This window comes from Parasteatoda tepidariorum, chromosome 7, assembly GCF_043381705.1.
Source record: "Parasteatoda tepidariorum isolate YZ-2023 chromosome 7, CAS_Ptep_4.0, whole genome shotgun sequence".
In the NCBI taxonomy this organism is placed as follows: domain Eukaryota; kingdom Metazoa; phylum Arthropoda; class Arachnida; order Araneae; family Theridiidae; genus Parasteatoda; species Parasteatoda tepidariorum.
The window spans coordinates 277,431-303,372 of record NC_092210.1 but is presented as its reverse complement, the minus strand read 5'-3'; the positions used below and the strand labels follow the sequence as shown (position 1 = coordinate 303,372).

Here is a 25,942-nt window from a genome sequence, read left to right as displayed (position 1 = left end):
ATTATTGAAAATAATAAGTACTATTTTAAAGTTTTACAATCTTAATGATCGAAATACTTTGCTAAATTACTTATAATTTTTTTATTATTATTACTATATAATTATTACTTAGCAAAATTATTTTGTACTACTTGAATATTATATGCGTCATTTACTTGTAAATAATTGCAGTATTTATGTTTATATTTCCACTTGGAATTTGAATGTATATCATAAGATTCTGAAAGAATTCTTTACAGCGTATTTTAAAATAAAAATTTTATGAATGTGCCAAAAAAACTATTATTTCTTTATTTGTCTCTTTTCTGCCAGGGTATAACATATTTTTATTTGTCTCGTATTCGTTTTCTTATGTATCATTTCTTATTTTCAAATATATGATTAAATCTAATATTTAATTACATATTAGAAAATAATAAATTATACACTTAAGTAAGGTTTATCCTTTTGACATTAAAAATAGTTATGTTGAATCAAGATTTAAAAATTAAAAGTAAAAAATTTCTTATTAAATTTCATTTCTATTCATTCATTTCTATTGAAAAGCATCAAGCAGTCCTACATGTTCATTTTATTGAGTTATAACTTTATAAATAACTTAAAAAGCTAAATTCACCACTTGAAAAAAAATTAAGTGGTATTAATTAAATTAGCTAAAGCAAAAATATATTATGTCGCTCAAAGGTTTGAACTATTTATTATAGTTTTTTCTTAATACAAATCTAAATACCACTTTATCAAATCTACGGAGAGGCCTTGACTCTCGGTGGCTATGCCTGGACAGACCCCTGTTGTCATGTACTTGGCAGGAGCCTTTTCTAATTATGTTTGTGGAAATATGATTAACTTACATTTGTTATTTCTAAGCAGTATTGCCAGATTCCGATAACCGTTCACCCCCAAATAGAGTAAAATCCCCTAAAATTTTTTTTAAAAATCTAAAATTTTTAACTTAATGTATAAGTAATTAAAAAATTGTTCAAAAGTTAAATACTGTATAGAAAACGTTGCTTTAATACTTTTTAATATTTTACTATCATCAAAAAATAATCTTTTTTGTATTTCAGTTGTTACATTATCTTTAATTTCTACTAAAATATTTAAGATATTTTTTTCAATACTTGACTCGCACATTTTTTCATAAATATTTTTATTATCAATGATATAGTCTTTTTTAATATTTTAATTCTAATATTATGCTTAAATTTCTGATAAAATATGCAGCATATTTTCGTCAATACTTTCTGATTTGTTTATGTTTTTGCTGTTAGACATTTTTAACATAGAAGAAGTCGGTACAAAATTATGAAAAACATTAGAAAGTTGATATCGAACGTGCAAAATAGCATCAGCTGTAGTTATAGCCATTTTATTCCTCAATTTGTCTTTAATAATATTTAATATGGAGAAACTTTCTTGTGCTTTGTACGTACTTCTTTTTTTCTTTATCCTTTGGCATTATTTTTAAACCATGCACATTAAAAATTTTAAATAATTTGAATTCAAATTCGCCAAACATATAGGTTGATGGAACTAAGTAATAACTTACTACATTCAACAAAGGGGTTAGGCTCTAAAATGAAATCTTAATCTTTTTATTTTGGCTTAACATATTGATTTTTATACAGTACAGAACCTGTTATCCGGAAATTGGAAAACCAAAAAACCGGAACGAAATTCGATAAATTTTCCCGCCATTTAAAAGAAACAAACATTTTTTTTCCTCATAAGATTTTAGGACTTTTCGTTCTTTTTTGAAAGATGTTTACCTTACCATCATTTTAAAAATAATCATTAGTGTATTATTTCATCGTTTTTTCTTCTTTTTAAGATTATTTCAACTTTTTTTTTTTATAGTTGGGTTTAACAATAAAAAAACGTTTTTTTGTAGCGATTCAGAAAACCGGAAAAATCAGTTATCCGGAATGTGGATGGTCCCGATCGTTCCGGATAATCGGTTCCCTACTGTATTACCATCTCACACATTCAGTTATAAAATTTGATATTGGAACGTAACCAAAATGAAACTAGTAAAATTCACAAATAACCCTAAAAAAATTTTAAAAAAACCTAAAAACAAATTCCCCTAAAATACCCACTGAAGATTAAAAAATCCCCCTAAATTTAGGGGGAAAACCCCTAATCTGGCAACACTGTTTTTAAGTTATATACAAAATTATTGCTTTCATTTTAAATATATTCCATAATATTTGAATGAATTTACTTATGATATCTGTATCGTATGTAAGCACCAATAATTTTGCATGATTGGTGAAATATTTGCGGGTTCGCATGTTCGTCTATTCAGCGTTCTAGCTGGGTTAGGTGTATCGATTGGTTAAGTCTAGCACTCCGCATGTACATATATTGAGCTGAGTTTGGTGAGATTCTTGCAAAATGCAGCAGAGTTGCGCATGAGAGAGACATATTCTCAATTTCAGGTTTCATTTTCCACCCTCTGAAATTGAACTGAAAAAGTTTTCGATCTCTTTATAGTGGTTAATACAATAAAAAAAAGTTCTTATGTACAAAACTAGTTATTTTATCTTGATCATGTAAAGTCTTTGAAAATTATTTTGCAATCTGTTAATGTATATAGTATGTAAAAATATTTTTTGAGTGCTTAAAAAGTGCTTATTTTTTTGTTTAAAGATTTGGCTACTGAAAAAAAATAGAAAAATTTAAGTAAATTATTAGTTTTGAAGTAAATTGCTCTTATTGAGAAAGAAACAAAGCATGAAACCTCTGCTTTCTGTAGTTAGGTAGTATTTGTATGGAAACAACACAATTTATAAAAGCTTTGGTCATAATTTTTCAATATCAGCCAGCATTTTTAGCTTTAGTAATTTTCTAAGAAAAGTGCAGTGTTTTCGAAATTGTACTTCCCATCAATTAGCACAGTAGTGAATCTAAAATTTACCCACCGTTATTTAATTTTATTTGTGCAACAATAATTGATATAACAATGGGTTAAGTAATCTTACGAATAACAATTATTATAAAAAAAACTTAGTTATTGTAAATTTGTAATTGATGTCTGAATACTTCAATTTTATGAATTAGTATATCATATCATACTATTTGTAGTACGTGCAATAAATCTCTAAAGTAATGATTAATAAATTGAATATAAATTTTTAATTAGCTCATTAGTGTTTCATTCTTTTGGACCATAATAGAAAATGCAGAGTTTTTATAGTTGAAAACCATCTTGAAGAACAGTAAATAAATCGAATATGAAGTTTTTACTAGAGTTCATATTGTACTGTGATTTCATAGTTGAATACAGCCTTAAAAAACTTGTAGCCCAATTTTTTGATGTAGATAAATACAGAAACAACTTTTCTGTTGTAGCTACTATATATAATAGTATTAAACTTTGTGGCTGAGTGGTGTTTCTTCATAAAATAAAATTGTAGATTCTCTGAGTAAAAAATCAACCAGATCAATTACTAAAGAGATTTTTTTAAAAATCACTAGCATCAAACTTACAAGTGATAAAATTATGAATCAGATGAAAATCAGCAATCAAATTCAGAATGTATAGCTCAACAACTTTTTTATTTTAGTTTTTACACTGCATGCTAATATTGTATTTATGGTGTTGTTGTTTTTAACTTTAAAATTACCATTGTTTATTTAGCCTGATTAGACAGTAGTATGATTTTATTTTCCTAATTTGCAGTTAATATTACTATGGAGCAAGAAGAGTATATTTATACTTATGTTGTTTTCTGTTTCACTATGATTATAATTATTTACTTAATTCTTAACATTTCTCTTTTGTATTAGTAACAAAAATAAAAATGTTTTGCTATTGTGAGTGGATAAATATTTTGGGTCTATAATTTCTTGTGGTTTTCAATATAAGTTAAAAATTACCTGAAAAATTTATGTAAAAAAGTAAACTTATTTGAAACAATGACTCATCTTGTACATTGTTACTTGCTCATTATAAACTACTTTTTTTAATTTTTCTATTAAGAATTTGATGTTATTGCAGTTATTTCAATTAAGAAATTTGAAACAAAAGTACATTAAAAAAACTTATCATTTAGCAACTTTAAATGAATAAATGTTTTAGGTCAGTGATTTGGCTGTAGGTTTTAGCTTAAATTAAAAAATTACCTGAACAATGACTTAAGTTTTACCCTGTTTTCTTATCATAATTAATGGAATAAATGTTTGAATAAATATGCTATAAGGAAATTAAGGACTTAAATGTTTTTTCAGTATGTTAATTATAATGTTAATGTTTGAAAAAAATGTTGTATTTCTTTAATTCTAAAACTTTATACTGCTCGCCACTTGTTGAAAACATGACGGTGTAATTTGAAGAAAAAAAAGAAGAAAAAAAATTAAATGTTATTTTAATGCTTACTTTTTGTCTAGTATAAATGTGCATCCTATTCTTCTGTAGTAAATAAATCAAAAGTGCAAAATTTAATAAATGTAGACTGTATTTATACATTTTGATTTGAGAAAAAAACATAATTTACAAAATATATTTTTATAACTTTAATGTTTGATGTTTATTTAAGCTAACTTTACAAATCACTTACATTACTTTTTAAAAAATCTTATAATTTAGTTGAAAGCTATTCGAAATGTTATTAGGTATTAGTTTTTAGTAACTGGTGAAAGAAAGAATATTTTTGAGTAATATCATTTAGCATTTTTAATTGTTCCACTGCAAATTTAATATTATGGAATATCTTTATTTTAGATTTTATCATCTGCTTGTTTAACTAATTTATTTTAGCATATTTGTTTTTATTTTTAATTTCTCAAGTTTGCATCACTATGGCAACTGGTAACTATGATACTTTTTTATAAATGAGTGAATAAAAGAAAAGAAAAAAAGGAATAGTGACTTAACATATCAGTGAATGGGCAAATCATAAAAAGGATAACTCAGTAAACAAATGTAAGCCAATAGATAAATTAAGAAGTTTATAAACCTTTGGTTTGAGGTATAAATGATTTGATCACAATTTTTAAAAATTTCTATTTCTATTGTACATTAAGAATAAGTAGCAAGTCTGATTTCAAATGAACTGTATGATATAATTTTTAAAATTTTATTTCGAATGAGATGGTTAGCCTTTTCTTTTTTTAAAACAGTGTGTGTAGCATTTTTAAAATGTGCTTATTTTTGATTAGCATATTTTAAAAGCTCTTAAAGGTGGTTTTTTTATTCAGGGTTTGTAAAAAGTGCTTAATTTTCTTTCTTTTAAAAAGAAATTTTCTCTACCGTGTCAATTGTCATTCTAAATTATAAAAATTGCATAATTTTTACTATTTTCTCTGCAATATTTATCAGAAACTAGTTATTTAATCATGATTATGTAAGTTTTTGGAAATTTGTTTGAATTCTATTGATTTTATGTTTATAAATTAAGAACTTTAAACGATAGAAAAAAATAATTTTTATTACTACACAGATCCTAGTTATATATATATATATTTTTTTTGGAAACTGATTAAAAATAGTTTTTGAGTGCTTAAAAAGTTCTTAAAAGGTGCTTATTTTTTGTTAAAAAATCTGGCTATGCACCCTGCTCAAACATTTAAAAAGTACTGTGCCTCTTTTACCTAAACATGGATCTTACAACTTAAAGGTAATCTAGTAATTTTCTCCTTTTTCTAATAAGCAACATTAGACATCAGGATTTTTTTAACTAAATTAAATGTAAATTTTTTTCAAGTATGTTAGATTTTTCTGTGACTGCACGTATATCATTCAGTTCTTTCTTTGCTTGCTCATATATCATAAATATAGACCTCTTTTAAGTCCCATTTAAAAACACCTTTGTTAAAGAAAAATATTAGTTTGCATTAGTTTATATGTTTTCATTGACATAATAAATAATTATGTCATAATTCTAGTTATTAATGTTTTGACTTTAAAAAATTGCAACCTGGGCATCATTGTAGAATATGACTCTCACAAGAGCTTGTAAGGCTAAGACCTTGAGCACTGTTTGCATGTGGGCCTTAAATCACACTTTATAAATAATTTACACTTTATAAGAAATTGCCTGTTGCTAATCAAATAATAATGAAAAGTTATAAGATATAATCTGTTAAATAGACAAAAGATATCTAATTTTAACTAATATTTTTTTTTATATACAGAGAAAGATTGTTCACTAGCTCAAGCCCTAGGCCAATAATCATAATCATTACTCTCGTTAATGAATTAAATTTAGTGAAAAACCTCTTAAAAAATCGTGAATCTATCAACTGGTGTTTTCTTTTTTCCAAACATTTTCTAAAGACTAATTTAAGTTTTTTAAAATTTTATTTTAATATATTCTAGATTTCTCTGTGGCCGGTGAGACAAAATTGTTCTCTAGCTCTCACATTATGCTCGATGGTTTCCGCTCACGCTTACATAATTGCCTATTGTGCGGTTATTCTACTAGTTTTTCTTCTCATATAAAAGATCATGTTCGAACGCACACCGGAGAAAAACCTTTTGCTTGTCCTCATTGTGGAAAGTGCTTTGCTAAAAAAGTGAACCTCAAGACTCATCTAAAAGTTCATTTTTAGTAGTGAAATTTCATGTGAAAAGAAAAGTTTCATTATTTGAACTGTTCAGTGAATATTTTTCCTAGTTTAATTTTATGTTTCTTTTTCTTGTTGATTTTTTATAAATGTGGGTAACAAAAATAATATTTGGCTTTAATTGTTAAAGCTCTTTTTTTTTTCTTTCAAATTTTGTACCTTTTCTTTAATGAATAATACTAATTTGTTGTATGAGTAAGTAACCAATATCTCATGATGGGGTCAACAATTAAAGAGTTTAATCAAAATGCTATTAAGAAAATTAAGTCACGCTGGTTTTTTGTACAGTTCTGACTCTTCAGAAAGTAATATTCTTTGTGTATTTTATGTGTTTTACCCATTAGTGTTTGTCTTTTTTTAAACAGTTACATAACATATAATACAATGTGACCTATCAGAAATTTTTTTTTTTACCTAAATACCTAATATTTAGGCAAAAAAAATAGATAATATTTGAAAACAAATTATGGTAAATTACTTATAAGTATTATTTTCTTTTCTCCAGTTGTAAGAATACTTTTTTCCTTTGATTCTTGCATAGTTTTAGATAATCTTTTTCTTTTTTTTTTGGCATTTAATAAATTTTGACCTTTAAAATTGTAACTTAGGCACTAATGGGTTAAATTTGCTGAATACCTTTTTAAAAACGTTATGTATATAACTATTTCTATCTTCTCATGCATTGTTTTTAAAGCTGAAATAGTTTTTTTAAAGACTTAATTTATGTAAGTTTTAGTATTTTAGATATCTTTATCTATAATTTTTTTTCCTAAATAAATACCTAATACTTAGGTAAGAAAAAATTTAATTTAAATTGAATTTATATATTTTTTTTCTTGCTGCATAATTTTAGACATTGAAAATTTTTTTAAATCACTTTTTGATATTTAAAATGTTAGCCTAGGCATTAGTGGGTTAAATTTACTGAAAATCTTTATAAGAATAGTGTGTTATTCTTTCCATACATTGTTTTTGAAGCTGGTATAATATTTAAAAAAATTTATTTTATAAAAGTTTTATTTTAATATTTTAGATATATCTGTGACTGGTCAAGCACAATTGTTCTCTAGTTCTCATGTTTTTCTTGATGGTTTTAGTTACCGTTTATATAACTGCTTAGTGTGCAGTTATTCCACTAGATTTTCTTCTCATATTAAATATCATATCCGAACTCATACTGGTGAAAAACCCTTTGCTTGTTCTCATTGTGGAAAAAGTTTCGCTCAAAAAGCGAATCTCAAGAGTCATTTAAAAGTTCACTTATAACAGTGCAGGTTCATCTGAAAAAAGTTTTAGTTGTTTAAGTGTTGATTGAATGTTCTTTACAAATTTAATTCTATATTTGAAATGACAATAAATTAAAGTATGATAATTAGATTATTGTTGGTTGTTTTGTAAAAGTGGAAACCTGAAAAGATTTGTGACTTTATTTTGCAAACCTTTTTTTCAATCTTTAAAATATGACAAATTTTTTTATTTTTTAAATATGTTAATTTACATTTATATTGGATTAGTGATGGCATTAAAATTGAAAATTCATGTAACTTTCATGTTTTAAAACCTTGTAATTGATTTTAAAAATATTTAGGTGTTTTTACTGTAAATATGGCAAAAACTAAAATTCATTTCATGTTTTTTTTATTTTTCTAGTAATCAAACCTGATTTGCTATTTATTAATTTTTTTAATTTGATAAATTGTATTCATTTAAACTTTTTCTTAATTAAGTTTATCGACTTACTCTTTCAGGTAGCCCTTTTCAATAATTAGGGAATAATTTAGCATTTGTAACATTTGCCAAAAATTTGGAATTATTTTGAAGTTTTATTATATGCTAAATAAACAAAAATATTACTAATATTACTACATTATAAATGCATTAAAATAATAATGCATAAGAATAGTATTTATGCTCTTAACTTTTTGACTAATTTACTTATTTGGTGTTAATACTTATTAAAATTATTCAACTTTGTTTCATATTTTATAATAACAAATCAAAGTCTTAAATGCTTGAACTTCAGTATTTTGAGGATTTTAATTTCTGTTATTCTATAGGCTATTATTCTATATTATCCACTATGATTAATTGATTGATATTTACTGTGGATGAAATTCAAAATTAATTAAATTATTATTTATAACTTAATGATAATTCTTTTCTCTACTCTTTGATTACATAATATTTATCAATTAAATTGTACTTTGAATACAAATGTGAAACAATCTTATGAGTTTTAATTTTTAAAAAAAGAAAATTGAATTAAAGATATTTTGTTTAAAATGTTAGCTTCCTGTCAAATTATGTTTTGCAAACTATATTTTTTTAAATGTAGACTGATGAATCGAAAATTACATGATGTGTGTTATTTTCCTTTTCTCTTTTGTAATTGTTTGATTTCTTATTTTTAATAAACCCTTGTACATTGTACTTTTTTTAAATTGATAAAAAAAAATTGAAAGTGCTCATATTTTTAAAGAGTTCACATACATGTAATTTTCCCTGCTTTCTCATATTCCAACCATATGCAACCTCATACACATGCAACCTTGAAGACAAATGTATGAGCTTGAACGCAAATATGAACACTTACATGCAATTTTAAATTTTTTATGTTCATTTAAAAAAAAAAAAAAAACAGTTTCAGAGAAAAAAAAATTATTAAAAAATAGATATAAATTTACACTATTAATACTAATTTTCCAAATGAGTATTAAAAAAAAGTAAGGCGAATGATTATTTAACACAAAAAATACATAGTTTGAGAGCATAAATGAAAATTTATTGTTTGACGAATTGTATTACAGTATTTTATTTTTAAAAAAAGACAGAATAAGGAAACAAAATTATTATAAATTTATCTTATTTACAAAATACACAAAGATGTATAAATCGGTATTTTAAATTTTTGTTTGACCAAAAATGTGGGAAGATAATTATCTGAAAATATATTCTTCGACAAATTGTATCTCAGTGTAATTCAAAAGAAAAAGGTGAACCGCAATTTTTAAAGAAATCTATTTTATTCCTCCCCCTCACCAAGGATTCTCTTCCAATTATTACTGCCCAATGAAGTTGTATCTTTAAGCAGTCAAAAAAACTGGGTTATTGATTTAGAACAGGGTTTAAACCTTACATGTCCCTTTAATAACTGTCATTTAACCTTCTTGACCTGGGAAATATGGTAGGCAGTCCCGATTCGGGGTTAATGTTAATTTCGTATTTTGTTTATTTCACCTCTTAATTTATGTGAGGAAAAAACAATAAACTTTGGAACTAGTGGAATGAATTAAAACTTTTGTTCTTAATTATAAAACTTGTTTATCAAAAAGGATCCTACGTGAGGAATTAATATTTTATAACTATTTATTTAATTTAAAAATTTTTATATCCACAAATTTTTGCATCAATTTAATTGACATAGTTTGGATTGACAAAATTTATAAAGAATTGGTAAAATAATTCCTGAGCAATAAAAATTTAAATACATGACTTCTTTCTGAGGATTAAATATAAAAAAAGCTGAAATTAACATTAAGAGGTCCAAATTTCCAAACGCCCTCTTACTTAAACTATTGGAATTATATTTTCCAGATTGTGGCTACTCCTTTATTTTGAAGGCCACAAAAGCCAATCCGTCTAACAAAGGAATAGCATTTTTATTACGAGGAAAACTTAAAATATTGCCTGAAGTATATAAGTACGTATCTGCCATCTCTGGATTTTGCCGCTTTCTCCTGATTTATTGAAAATTCTCCTGGTTTTTGTATATTCTTGAAAATTCCCTACAAATGAGTAAGTTTCCTAAAACAAATCCCTATTGAAATAGAATTTTTGCATAGATTATTGCTTACTGGCTTAAATATTTAAATAAGTATTGCTAAGACATAATGAAATGAACCTCATTTATAGAAATCGGTTCAAAACTTTTTTTTGTTCTGAAGTGTTCAGTTTATTTTTTATTCAGAACTACCTTTTTAAATTAATTTTAAAAAAATCTTTTAACTATCTTTGATGAATTGAATGCCTATTAATATTTGAAATTATGAATAAACATAATACATAAAATTTCAAGTATGTTTAATGTCAATCATAACTGGAAATGTGGCAGTTTTTCTATTTTGATGACTGTAAAAATTCCTAAAATTCCATATGAGTAAAATATTAAGTACATTATGCAACAATTATCATGAAATTTATATTATTTCGTAAAATATACCGGATTTTTTCCTATCTATGTTGGCAGTTATGTAAGTATAAAATTTAAGATTAGGCCCTTGAATCATAAAAATCGAGTCTTGGTACTTGAAACACAATCGTTAGATCACAAGTTATTTTGGATTTTAGTTTTGTGCACTGTACAAGCTGTTACACTTCCATTGCCTTGCCACAAACAGGGCAAAAGAAAAATAGTTATGTTAGGGCTGTATAACAAGCGTCTCTCCGATGGCAAATGTGCGAGCTCCCAACTCAAAACCAAAATTTAATTAGCTATAACTATTTAATTAGCTTATAAAGTTTCTTAATTGTTATTGAAGCTAATTTCATTGTACTTTGAACAAAAACCCAAATTATATCATTAAAATTCTGAAAACACATAGGTACTAATTCAAAATGACAACAGATTTTGAGCATTTTCTTATCTCTTAAAATTTATTTTGAAAAAATCAAACATAATAATATTGTTTAAATTTTTATAACTGTTTTTCAAACTTATTTCATCAAAAGTAAAAAATACAGTGCACTCCCGATTATCCGGGTTAATCACCGGGACAGGTCGCACGGACAATCGAAAAACACAGAAAATCCGAAAACTCCTTTTATTAAAGAAAAATTCAATATCAGTACAAAAAATATAAAAATTACTGATATTTGCATGCATAACATCAAACTAGGAATTTTCCTTATTGAAAAATGTATAATGCGTCTTCGCCATATATCGATACACATATTTTACGAACAGCAGTAATGTCACCGTAATCAAATCCCCCCATATAATCTAATAAAGTTTCCACAGAGCAGCAGAATGAGAAATTGTATTTCATTCATTTACTACATCTTCTGCATCAGTTACTATCATCACTATTTGATTTAACAACATAACGATCAGTCAAATACTGTAAGCCAGGCTCTCATGCATCACTTGGAAACCAATCTTCTAAATTTTCTTCATCAAGAATTTCGAAGCCTTAGATTTCGAGAAGCTCGAGCGAGATTGTTCGAGAATACTGTTATCATATTTTTCTTGAACATCTGATGAGGATTGTTCATCAAGCGGTATGATCTTTCTCCAAGATCGGGATAACGTAGACGATTTTACCTTTGACCATTCTACTGATGTTCCATATACTGCAATCCAATAACGATTATTGCTTTCCAAAAATTTGGTAGTGTTATAACTTCATGAATAAATTTTTTTAATCTTGAAAATGTTTCTCTTTATATTTTTTGTGTGACTCCGGAATGAGCACGGATAATCCGCAAACCGGATAATCAAGAGTGTACTGTATATGTAATTGAAATTTGAAGGAAAAAAAGGGCAGAGGTCAAATCTAGAGAGCAAAATTTTTTTTAGTGTTTTGAATTTTATTTATTTAATTCATTTTATTTTAATCAAGCGAAATAAATTATTTTTGAGCTGTTATTCAATCTAATGTCAATAAACTCTAAAAAAAAGTCTCCAAATCATAATGGAATTCCAAAATATTTGGGTATTCATTCAAAGTGCCTGTTCATAGTGCGTAGCGTTTTTAAAAAGTGCTTGAAGGTCTTTTTATGGTGGCTAATATAATCAAGAAAAGAATTCTTAGTCAGAAATTTGTTATTTTATTAGGATCATGTAAAGTCTTTGAAAATTATTTTGCATTTTGTTACTTTATATAGTGCTTAAAAAAAGGTTCTTATTTTGTGTTGAAAGATTAGAGTACACACCCTGCAGTCAATATAAATCTCGAGGCATTTAAAATTATTATTGAAGTAAAATATCTAGTTAATATTGTTTTTCCTAATATAAACTGATACTTTTATTATTTAATTGCTTTTAATAAGAGTGATACTGAGCTATTTTATATACTGCATAATTTTAATGTCTGATTTTTGTTTTAATATTTTAGTTTTCTTCCTCCCTGGTCAACAGAAACTGTTCTCTAGTGATAAAGTTTTTATTGGTGGCCATCACATCATCAGTGCCTGCTTTGTAATTTTTCTTCTGCTGTTATGACGCAGGTTAAAGATCATCTGCGAACCCATACTAAAGAAAAAAATTTCATGTGCTCGATCTGTTAGAGAGGTTTTACCAAGAAAAACAATCTAAAGTCTCATATGTTTAATGACCATTTCGAAAAATTCAGGAGACATGTGGCGAAAATTCAGGAAAATTGATTTGCAAGTATAAGATAGTTTATATTTTAATATACAGATGATTTTGACCAATTTTTTTCAGAGAATAATTCTGCAGAAAGAATTTTGAATTGGCCGAAAAAAATACAATTTGTTAATGATAATTAATAATTATTTGTTGCTTTAATAATACCAATTTTGGACTTTCATATCAGGGGTCTGCCCAGGGTATATTTACTACCGTTTAGCGGTACCTTCACAAATTCAACTTTTGGAAAAACGGTAGTTTCACAAAAGACTTAATAAAGCAAGTTCTAATGCAAACCCCACTCTCGTTGCTATCTAGGGAAAAGAGGAGCTTTTTTGCCAGATGTCTTTCATAAAAAGGTAGCACATGTTTGGTCAGATACTGCAATATGGTAAACCTAACCGTTCGCTCAAACCATATCAAAGCGAGGTTTTTTTTTTGTTTTACCGGACTTTTTTAAAATGAAACAATGAGGGTCTCTCTTTCTAAACTTTACAGAAAGTCTAAATTCTAACATTATTATAAGCTTCAGAACATTATCTTAAACACTGTTGTAAATTTATTCTAACAGACCTTTATTTTTTATGAAACATTTTTTTTAATTGTGAAACTTTTTGTTGACCTAGTTGAAAATGTTCTCATAATGAAAATAACTTTTAGTACTAGTACTGTTAAATGCGTGTTTTTATTAAATTCGAGTTGAAGTTTAACTATGGACAATAATTTTTATGGAATTTTAAAATTGTATGCAATTTTAAGCCCACAATTTTACAAAAGCAAAATTAACTTTTTTATATGGGAAAAAATATGCAGAATATACCTGTCATATATGGGGGGAAATATGTATAACCTGTCATAAATGGTTTCTGTTTGAAGTGAATTTTTGAAAATATTTTCTTTACAATATTTTTGTGTTGATTTTTTAATATACTTTTTAATTTTCACAAATTATGTCTAAATTTTCATTAAATAGATACCTCCCAGACAGATCCCTGCTTATGTTTTCTAAACATGTTGAAATATGGGGTTTGATTTAACGAATGTTTGTTTTCTGATTTTTTTTTACCATTAGTTAAATAATATATTAAGCATTTTTTTTTAAATCTTTTTTTAGAGAAGACCTTTTGTAACTACAATTTGTTACTGTCAATTTATAATTATTTTTTGCTGTAATAAGAGTTATTTTAAAGTCTCATTTTTCTAAAGTCAAAATATATGGAGGCTTTGATTTCTAAGCATAAGATAATTTATTTTTGAACTTGGGAGCATTAATGATTTAATTAATACAGTTTCCAGTTTTTATTTTTCTGATTTTATCTGTGTTTTATTAGTAAAGTTTTATTTTAGGTCAGTTCTCTTTTTCTGTAAAAACAATTTTGTAAAGGTTGAAAATAGGTACAATGTGTTAATGTTGATTAATAATTACTTATTGTTATAGTAAGAGAAATTTTGAAGTCTATATATGTTTCCTGAACATGTCAAAATGTGTGGGGATAGTATAAGATAATTTATTTTTGAACTTAACTATTATTCCTTAAGCTAGGGGTGCACAACCTGCGGCCCACTAACCTTTGATGTGTGGCCTGCGGACGCAATCTGAAGAAATGAAGAAGAAAAAAATTTTAATTTCCTTTTTGAAAAATAAAAAAAATTCTTAAATTTGAAATTTTCGCATTTAAATTTTTGACGCACCCAATTTCAATCAATGTAGTTTTTTGATCGCTTTTTTTTCAATGCTTAACGCTACAGATTTAAACATAGTTTTTTTGCGAATTTTGAATTTAGTTATCACTTCTGACGCTCTTTGTGTGTGCCGATTTCATCGTAAATTCAGTGACTTTTTGGTAGTTATTAATATTCATTTTTACATAGTTTATGAAATCGCAATTTTTGGAAGTTATGAAAAGGTTTTTTGTGCAAACTTCATGGAAAATCTAAATGACATTTGATCCTTTTTTCAGCAGTTATAGCTACGTATTTCCGCATGGTTTTTAAAATTTCAATATTGCAGCACAATATTATTATGAATTGCGAGTAAAGAATCGCTCATTTGGATAAACATTTTTGGACGTGGATTATTTGTATTGATTTTATCGCAAATCAAATTATTTTTTTGTTATTATTTTAATTATTGTTACACATTTCCGAAAGGTTTTGAAAGTCCTAATATTTTATATACTCTATTGCTGTATTTTAACTTCGAATTCTGCATTTAAATATGTAAAATTTTGATGTACTTTATTTACACGAATTTTATCGCAAATATAAAGGGATTTTGATAATTTTTTTGGTAGTTATTACTACTCTTTCCCCCGTGATTTAAAAAAAATCTAATATTTTTAATTCTATAATTTGACTGCACGCGAGTTTTGAATCCCGCACTAAAATAATTACTCTTTACGTGTTCTATTTGTGCCGATATGAGCATAAATATAAGAGTTTTTCCGAACATGTTTTTTCCCCGTTATTGCTCCATTTTTACTTGTGATTTAGAATATCCTGATATTTTAACACAATATTACAACTCGTGAAATTCGAATCTGTTTGAAAAAAATTTTGTAACTTAAAAAATAATTACATATCTTAGCAAAATCGACTAAACACCTTCCTGAAGAATATGAAAAAAGAAGAAAAAAAACAAGCTGTGCACGTCTATATTAAACACGTCCCTTTTGCCAAAAAATAATTCAAAACACGTTCATATTTCTTTAGTCCCATCAACACATGCAAGTTATACAACACACACCCAACCTATTCTGGATTCGTATTTACGGGTTTTAAAAATTTTATCTTTTAATTCTTCTCGTAATTTAAAATTCACACATCGTAATTCGTATTTACGTGATCTTAAAATTGCACATCACATTTCGTACTAACATAATCGAGATTTAAAAATCATGCATCGCGATTCGGATTCACGAGATTTGAAATGCATATTGCGATTCGGATTCTGACATTTAAAATATCAAACATTGTTACTCTTCTCACGATTCATATTCATACATTTTAAAAATCATGCGTTGTGAGTAGTCTTTTCTCAATTTAAAGATCACACATCTCGAATCGTAGTCACGCTATTTGAAAACCACGCATCACGTTTTTTATTTACGCAATTTAAAAATCACACGTAGCAGTTCGTATTCAAGCAATTAAAAAATTTCACATTGCTATTTGTATTCACGTGATTTAAAAATCCGGAAAGGAAGAAGACCATCTAGGACAAATTCCAAAGCTGATTATGTTATTGCCCTAAGTTTAATACTACCCACAACAACAGCTTCTGTCAAAAGACTGTTTTCCAGAATGAGTTTTGCCGGTTCAATATTACAGATCACTATTTAAACAAAGTCATTCAATTTTAATTTAATCGCTCCAAAAAGCTATCTCATGATCAAGTGAATAAAACTATCACAATGTTTAAAAATTTTGCAAATTACAGGATAACCATTAGGAAATTTTTTAAACCATTATCTACCTACTTAGAACATTTTATATCATTTATGATTATATGCTGGGAAATGATTTGTATATCATTAATAAATAATAATAATAATTAAAATAAATAATAAATGTTTTAAAGTTTAAGTATATTCTCTACTAAATGCTAAATCTTATTTTCTGCTGAAGGGGTTTTGTTTTAATTTTAATCATTTTTAACCCTATAAACTTTCTTTAAATCAAAGTATTTACTTATTGTCATACCGTTGCACTAATAGGAATTGCATACCAGCCCCAGCTTATTTCACACATTGTTTCATTAAAAAAATAAATATTTGTGAAAATTTTTCTCTATGTTGTAAACAAAATAGCTTTTGTAGGTTTTTTGAAGAAGTTTTAATAAGATAAAAAAATTTTTCATAAAAAGGAACTTCCTAAAAGACATTTTAAAGTGTAGCTAATTTTTCAAACTTTCCAGAGTTGTAATTGCTGTATTATTTCATGCATAAAACATTAAAATTCTCCTTTAATTTAAGTTTATTAATATATTTTTAGTTTGGTTAAATTTATTTTTATATATTCTTCTAGTTTGAGTTCTGCTTGTTGAATGGAGCTGAAAGTTGTTTTAGAGAACCACTCTTCAGCTTCATTCAACATTAGTTTTTACCCATTGGCGAAATGGGTGTTGTTTTGGGTTTGATGGTGTGCCCACCTTATTTGGATGTCATCACACTTTTCAATTGTGTTCAAGAGTTGAAAAGAGTGTAAACAGTGCGCATGTATCATCATTGCATGCGTTGCTATGGTGACCGCTACAGTTTGATTTTTTTAGATTTTTTTTACAATTTTAATTTTGTTATGGTTGTTGGTGAGTCTATTTTTGAGATATGTGACCAGAGAGAACCCATAAATACTTCTTGAGTTGTGAATAAAAGAGAATTTCATCATTTTTGGGATATTTTTGTTTTTATTGTTTTAATTAAGAATCAGAAATTCTAACCTACAGTTCAAACTGGATCATTTTCAATACTAATTCAGGTGAATATCACAAATAGAGAGGATAAAAAAAATTAGGCAAAAACCATTTTGCCAATGGGTAACCTGTGATTGCCTTTCAGAGATCCCAATTTTTTTTATTTTTAATTTCTTTTTGATACTCTCGATATCCCGAATATATACCCCTTGTTATATATTTTATATTGTTAAAATATATACCCCTTGTTATATATTTTAAGAAAAATTTCCCCTTGGCATTATATGTCTAGCTAATATTAATTTGAATTCCTATATTGAAGGGTTTCTTCTCAAAATCTTGTTATGTCGAATCTTTTTTGAAAGAGAAAATGATTTTTTTTGGAAAAATCACAATGTAAAGTTTATTGTAAACCAATTTCTTTCTTTTTAATGCATAGTTATTTTTGTCGTACTTTTAAATATAAAATTATAATTCTTGTATTTAGACTTATAGTCAACTATCATTACATACATATTTAATAGTAGTTATTCTTATGTTTCATGACTTTACTTTTTTGAGTAATATTTTAGAATATTTTTTTACTTTTCAGATCATATTTAGTTTTGAACTTGCTATCTCTAAAACCCGATCTCTCTAAATAAAAATTTAGTGTCCTTTCAACTTTGAGAGATTGAGAGTATACAGTATAGATTTTGTACTTCCCATTAACATTGATTCTGACTCTTTCAAATGAATGGTTGTTCAATTAAAGTTTTAACAAGGGTTTAATTATATATATTAAAGACATAACTAAGGAGCATAGGAATTGCCTTGTTTATTTAAAGTTTTGTATGATACTCTTGGATTGATTCAAATGAAAATTTAGTGTTTGATTTCAGTATCATAAAACCTGAGCAGGAGTAAAATAAAATTTTACCATTTCAGCTTTTCAACATAAAGACACACAAAATATTCAGAATGAAAATTCAGAGCATTATTTTATTGAGTTGATATGTAGTTTTACTGTGAATGTTTAAAGAAATTTCATCTATTAAATTATATAGGTTTAGTAAATTTATATAGGATCATCTAAGTATATAATTTTCAGTGAGCTTTATTTTGCTTAAAAAAAAAAACTTTTTTTTTTTACCTTCAAAATACCAGTAGCATACCTGAAAAATAACCGATGTTAGTTAAAGTTAATAAATCTGCCAATCTATAAAAAAAAATGTAAAAATTTCACTCCAATATTGATAACAGTATAAGTTTGTACAAAGTTTTACATCAACGAAAATACATAAATTTGAAGCAAATTATTATTCTTGTTCCAAATCATTCTATACATATAGATTTTTAATTAAAATATTCACTAAGCTGAAAATATTTTGTAAAATAAAATAAAATTTTAGTGTTATTTAACTTAACCTCTCAACCAGAAATAAAAGACGTGTTGATCTGGCTTAACTCCATCAATAAATAATATTACTTTGTATATATTTAAATTTTTCCCTCTCTTTTTCTTTCCAGTTTATTTACTTGTATTATAAATTCAATATGTTAGCCTTTGTCTTGTATTATTTTATGTTTACATATTATTGTATAACATTTGTTGTTTTCTATTAAAAGGTAAAATTTTATTGATAATTTAATTTAAAAAATTTATATGTTTCTGATGAAATATTGCATTTGTAGAGAATTAAAAATGTAATTTTAAAATTAAAGGGATTTGAAATTAAGTTTTCTTAGGTAAATAAATAGTTAAATGTTAAATAGCCGTTAATTAAATAATTGTTATAAATCTTTGTGTTCTTAAAAATGGCAATATTAAATAGCCCCGTGGCAGAATCGTGAAGACACGGCGACATGGTCACAGAACTTTACAGAGTTCTTGCAGAAAGATTTTTCCTTTGGGAAGTAAACAATTTAGTTTTTCTATTCTGCAGAAATTTTTGAAAGATTTTTTCTTTTCTTCAGAATTATATTCAAACGATGCCTTTCTCGCTCATCGGAGTGGAAAAAACTGCTTATGATACTTCTGGGTGATTCTCACGATATATGACAATTCACTGTCCCTCGCTCCAAAATCTAATACTAAAATAACTTTTTTAAGAAAAATAATAATAAATAGCATTGCTGTTAGCATTTTAAAATGACTTTGCCCTAGCATTGACTGTTTTGTATAGTTAAAAAATTTAGCTGAACTTCAAAATTTCATGTTTCTGGCATGTCACAAACAACAATGTTTCCAATAATAATTAGCTTCAAAACTTCCCATAAATGTTTCAATATCTAATTTTTTTAATCTTAACCGGTGTAAGCATTTCTAGAATATACACAGAGGGTATTATTTACAAACACTTCGTTTAAAAAAAAAATTTCTGTCAGTAATTTGTTTGTCCCAAGAAAATCTGTAATTTCCTGGCTATTTTCATTTAGTGGTTTATAACCAACATAGATAGAGCCAGAAATCAATATCTTATGTAAATAGATTGATTAGATACCCTCCTATATGCACATGTCTTGTTGCATGAATAAAAAATCAATTTTCTGGTTCAAAATCTATTTTTAAAAAAATTTCAAGGTCAAGGTGAGTACGTTTTTGGGTTGTCATTTTCCTGGCTTCTTGAAATCATTAATAACATAAACTACATTGATTTATCTGAGTTATTTTAAGAAATCTTGTTGTTTTCTGCAGAATATAAACGTCTTAGGCCAAAATATTAAATTAAAGTTATATGCTATAAAATGGCGAATGTGTCATTTTCCTGGCTGATGAATGCCAGGACATTGAAGTGTTACCAGAAATTTTTTTTAACTGCTAATACTGTTAGGAGGGAAAGCAAATATTAACCTAATACCAAGTTTATGTATGATTGTACTAATATGTTTGGATATATTCAAAGTTATTTATTTATTTAATGATTGATTATTATACACAATTTTATTCTGTACATATCAGCAGCAAAAAAAATTTTGATTCTTTCTACAGTGGATAAAAAGAATTAATTTAAGCAATTTATGGTCCGTCTAGCATAAAGGCTTAAGTTGAGTTACTTACTATTAACTTAAAATGACTTAATAATTTGGTGAATTTCTATTTTATTTTTTTTTTCTCTAGCAAATGTCAATAAACTACACTGCTGTCTGTAAGATATTAATAAGTGTAACCAGGGGTCTGTCCAGGCCGAATTTACTACCGTTTAGAGGTACCTTCACAAATTCAACTTTAGGAAAAACGGTAGTTTCACAAAATACTTTTTCTTAAAATTTTATTTTTGTATCCCTTAAGAAACAATAAATCCATATTTTTGTGTTGAATTTTTTAATATAATTTTTAATTTTTCACAAATTATGTCTAAATTTTCACAAAATAAGTACCTCTCAGAAAAACCTAGACAGACCCCTGGTAACTAAGGAAGTATACAAAAAAAATTTTAGATTATTTTAAAGACTTTAAATTTGAAGGAATGTTTTTGTCCGAATTGTCATGTTTAAAAAGAATCACCCTTCTATTTCATTTGAGAATAATGAAAAATAAAGAATAATGAAGTAAAAAATTTGGTTTTCTTTTCTGTAGAAGTTTTCCTTCTATTTTTTCATGCAGTTATTGCTACTGATTTACACATTGCTTTTAAAATCCAATGTTTTTAATACGATATTATTTAATTCAACAACTGAATCTCGAAATGAAAATGCGCATTTAGTAACTCCTTTTGAACAGTCCGATTCGCGTGATTTCGCCGTTGATATATGGGTGATTCTCACGAAACATGACAATTCACTGTCCCTTGCTCCAAGATCTAATACTATAATACTAAAAGAACTTTTTTTTATAAAAAATTAATAAATAGCATTGCTGTTAGCATTTTAAAATGACTTTGCACTAGCATTGACTGTTTTGTATACTTAAAAAATTTATTGAATATCAAAATGTCATTTTCCTGGCATGTCCCAAACAATATTTCCAATAATAACTAGCTTCAAAACTTCCCATACATTTTTCAAAATCTAATTTTTTTTATCTTATCCTATGTAAGCATTTCTAGATTATACGCAGAGGGTATTGTTTACTAAAACTTCGTTTAAAATAATTTTTTCTGTCAACAATTTGTTTGTCCCATGAAAATCTGTCATTTTCCTGGCTACTTTTACTTAGTGATTTATAACCAAAATAGATAGCGCCAGGAATCAATATCTTATGTTATATATTGATTAGATACCCTCCTATCTGAATGTGCCTAGTTGTAAGAATAGAGAACCAATTTTCTGACTCAAAATCTATTTCAAAAGTTTTTTCAATATGAGTAGGTTTTTATGCTGTCATTTTCGTGGCTTCCTGAAATCATTAATAACAAAAGCAGCGTAGATTTATCAGAGTTATTATAAGAAATACTGTTGTTTTCTGCAGAATATAAACGTCTTCGGCCAAAATATTAAAGTAAAGTTATAGGCTATAAAATGGCGAATTTGTCATTATCCTTGCTGTCGTTTTCCTGGCTTATGAATGCCAGGACATTGAAGTGCTACCAGAAATTCTTTTTAACTGCTAATACTGTAAAGAGGGAAAGCAAATACTAACCTAATACCAAGATTATGTATGATTGTAATATGCTTGGATGTAATCAATGTTATTTATTTTTTTCATGATTGATTATTATACGCAATTTTATTCTGTACATATCAGCAACAAAATTTTTTTTGTTTATTTCTACAGTGGATAAAAAAAATTAATTTAAGCAATTTATGGTCCATCTAACATAAAAGCTTCAGTTCAGTTACTTACTATTAACTTAAAATGACTGTTTCTTAAACTTCTAAGGTAATAAGTCATTTTCCTGGTATTCAAGATTTGGTGAATTTCTATTTAATTTTTTTTCTCGAGCCAATGTCAATAAACTACACTGCTGTCTATAAGATATTAATAAGTGTAGTTAACAAAATATGAAAGAAAAAAAATTTAGATTATTTTGAAGACTTTAAATTTGAAGAAATTTTTTGGTCCGAATTGTCATGTTTCGTGAGAATCACCCATATATATATATACAGGGTATCCGCGCACCTGGAAAGTCATGAATTTCGGTATTGAACAAAATTTTTCATGAAATGTCATGATTTTTACTATTTTAAAAAAAAAATCATGGAAAGTCATGGATTTAGGTCTCCGAAAAATCTAATTTTTAAAATGGAATCTCCCTCCCCCCAATTTCATCCTGTTCCAAATATCTGAATTTCTAACAAAATCACCACTTAGTCATATTTTATTTAAATATGAAATGATTTTATCATGTTCTTTAAAATCTATGGCGCTCTTTAAAAAAATTAAAGAAAAAATATCATTTCTAGAGCGAATAATCCTTTAAACTCTCTTCTGTGATTTAAGAATTCGTCTTATTATTTTTTTTAAAATTTTATCAATTTAAAATTCTAGTTGAAGCAAACCAGTTATTGGCGAATTTTTTTAATTCTGAAATGAACAGAAAAATCAGGAGTATTTCTTTCCTTTCTGATGAACAAAAAAAGTATCTTTAGAATATAATTCTGTCGAAAAAATTTTTTTTTTGCTTTTGCATTTTTTTCAGCTATTTTATTGTTTCAGCTCTTTCCTTACTCTGTTTTTTAAGTTTAAAATCTTTAAATATGAAGATGAAGAGTATAATAGTTTTGGTTATGCCTATTTCGAATAATGTTATTATATTGCTTTTTTTAATTTATTGTTGCGTTTTTGTTGGAGAAAATAGCAACTTCGTTAAGTCATGAAAAATTCTTGGAATTAGTCATGAATTTGAAAATCTGAAATGTAGCAGATACCCTGTATATATTTTTTTGATAGTTACCACTGCAGATTTCACAATTTTTTTACATTTTTAATATGATATTAAATTACTACATTTCGAAAAAGGAAATAGTGTGTTATCTTCCTACAAAATGTATGAATATCGCCCATAATTATTAGAAGAAAAATAAGTATTGCATATTCAATTTTAAAAAAAAATTATTTTATTTGATCTGATTTTCTTTCTTTATTTTTTGAAGTTAACGCTTCTGTTACTTTAAATTAGTAACATATATTTGTTATTTTTAAGTATCTTGCAGAAAGATATTAGTATTTGAGAGGTATGTCGCTGAAAGCTCATAAAAATTCTGCCACAGGGTTAAAAAGTGAACTCAAAATTTCTTTTTTTAAATAAAGAGCACAGTTTTTGAAAACTTGATGATTTTTTAAGGTCCTATGTCTCCTTAATTGACAGTTTTCCGTGATGAAAAAAAATGACACTTGATGTTAATACAGTTTTTTCAAATACTAATTCACTAATTAAAAAGGGATGAGCAAAAAAAGAAACGGAATTTTCTGATTGGTTGAGTGTTTAGTTATTGTTTTAAATTTTACTATAAGCGATTGAGTTTTCACATATGTTAAGGATAACATCAATAATAATTTCTAACTTATATCTCTATTTGAGCAAAAAAATTGCTTATTGCTCACTTTTAAATATTTAATTATTTTATATTCGCTGTGTCAGATAAATTCAATAAAGAACATGACGTGGTAGCACGTGTGGTCCACATCACCAAATTTATACTTTTATAGATGCCTGATACCACATGCCATTTTTTTTTCAATTCAATTTTATTAGTTCAAATTCTCCCTATATCTATATTTATGTATCTTGTTCAAATATTCAGTCATTAAAAAAATGCTTTTTATTCATCCACTCAAGTTCAAATATATATTTTTAAACTTGTAGTGGATGACACTTCATGTTAATACATTTTTTTCAAATATTAATTCATTAAATAAATTTAATTACATTTTTTGATTTCAGTTTTCTATGGGAGAAAAAAAATTTATTATTTAATAAAAAGTAACTAAAAAATTTTTTTTTTATTGACCTTAGTAAGAATTGACTCTAATTTTTATTTATTTATATTACTTGTTATTTATAGATTCTTGTGTTGTACATTTGAAAGGAGTAAAAATTTTATGTACTTTCTCATTCAAGCTTTGTATAATTTCCTAACATATTTTTTTATTACTTTCAGTTTGTTGTCAATATTTAAATTGTTTAAATAATCCTTGTGTATTTAAAGGTATTTTTGAATAAAATTTTGTTTGTCTTTGTTTTTATGATCATGTATTATTAATTTGATCTATTAAAACATAAAAAAATTATTTATGTATTATTTTTATAATGCATAAATCCATGCATAAACATCATTTACGAATTATTTTATAATGTAACCATAATATGATGAATTAAACCATAAAAATCAATATCTCTGGGGGTACTGGATTGGAGATCGATCATTCTCTGATTCAGGTCAAAATTACGATCTGTGGATGAATGATCTTATCAGCTAATCTTAAAAATAATGCATGATTTTTAGGATTAGCTGAACAATAAAAATTTATTAATATGTTATTTTATGATTTATTAAATAATTTATGAGTTATTTTTATGATGTATCAAACTATAAAAATCATGCTTTATTTTTAAGATTAGCTAAACAGTGAAAAATTATTAGTGTGTTATTTTTACTTATTAAATTTTAAGATCTTTCTTGCAATTTCAGGCTCTTTGATTCCCGGTAGTACTTTGTATACTTCTGTGAGTGTATTGATTGGTGGACGTTTAACTCGTGTTCATAAATGCACTTTATGTTCCTATTCATCATCTGACACTTCATGCATGAAACTTCACTTAAGAAAGCATACGGGAGAAAAACCTTTTGTATGTAACATATGTGGGAAGAAATTTTCCCAAAGGGGTAACTTAAAAACTCATGTATTTAACCGTCATAGAAAATGAACAGAAATGTAATCTTTTCCTTATTTCATATTAAAATGTCTTTTTTTTTTGAACGAGTTGTGATTCTGTATTAATACTTTCGAAAGGAAATTTATTATAGATTGTGTTCTTAAAGAAAAATTGGAATTTCTTACATTGTCATTAGCCCTCACACTCTAAATAGTATTGTCATGACTGGAAGAAAGTCATACTAAGAAATTTTTCTAAACTGTTTTTTTCATTTATTAACTTTTGCTAAAACATACCAAAAAAGATTTAATTTTCCCAATATATTTATTTATTTTTTGAATTAAAATAACTAGAAATTTGAACTATTTGAGTTTTTACCCTATATGAAAACTTTATTTTTTAATAGAATTTTTTTTATAAATAAAATATGTTTTATTGAAATCAGTTTAATTATGCTAAACTTGATGTTTATTTTGCAAACAGTGTAGGTCAGCATTTGCAACGTTACTTTGGATATAATTCATTATAAATTAAAAAAAATCAAGAAGCATTATATTTTATTGATAAGAAATACTTTATGCATTATATTATTACATTCTTTTTTATTTCTTAGCTATTATATTATTTACTATGAGCAAGTGTACCTCTATTACTATGTTCGTTTCTCAAAAATAACATTTAGACCTTTTATTAGTTGATTACATTATCTTCTCACTGGCATTAACATTAGTTACGTTTTTTCTTTAAGCCACAACTATGTTTCAAATATAATTGAGGCGCTCATATTAAGAATGGCTGGTTATAAATGCCCTTTAATTTTGTATGGTAGGAGATAAGTTCAATTTTAACTTATGG

At 26.2% G+C, this 25,942-nt stretch overlaps 1 protein-coding gene across 16 annotated transcripts in view; it reads left to right on the top strand.

The window, feature by feature from the left end:
- The window catches only part of LOC107442860 (uncharacterized), a 54,890-nt gene that overhangs the window by 8,221 nt on the left and 20,727 nt on the right, over positions 1–25,942 (top strand). For 11 of the 16 annotated variants that reach the window (XR_011637160.1, XR_011637170.1, XR_011637168.1 and 8 more), the window contains exons 4-6: positions 6,323–10,365; positions 12,684–12,958; positions 24,903–25,097. The gene's annotated coding sequence lies outside the window, so the exon portion shown is untranslated. The remainder of the gene's footprint in view (positions 1–6,322; positions 10,366–12,683; positions 12,959–24,902; positions 25,098–25,942) is intronic. The other 5 variants (XR_011637161.1, XR_011637162.1, XR_011637166.1 and 2 more) reach the window with 4 other exon arrangements.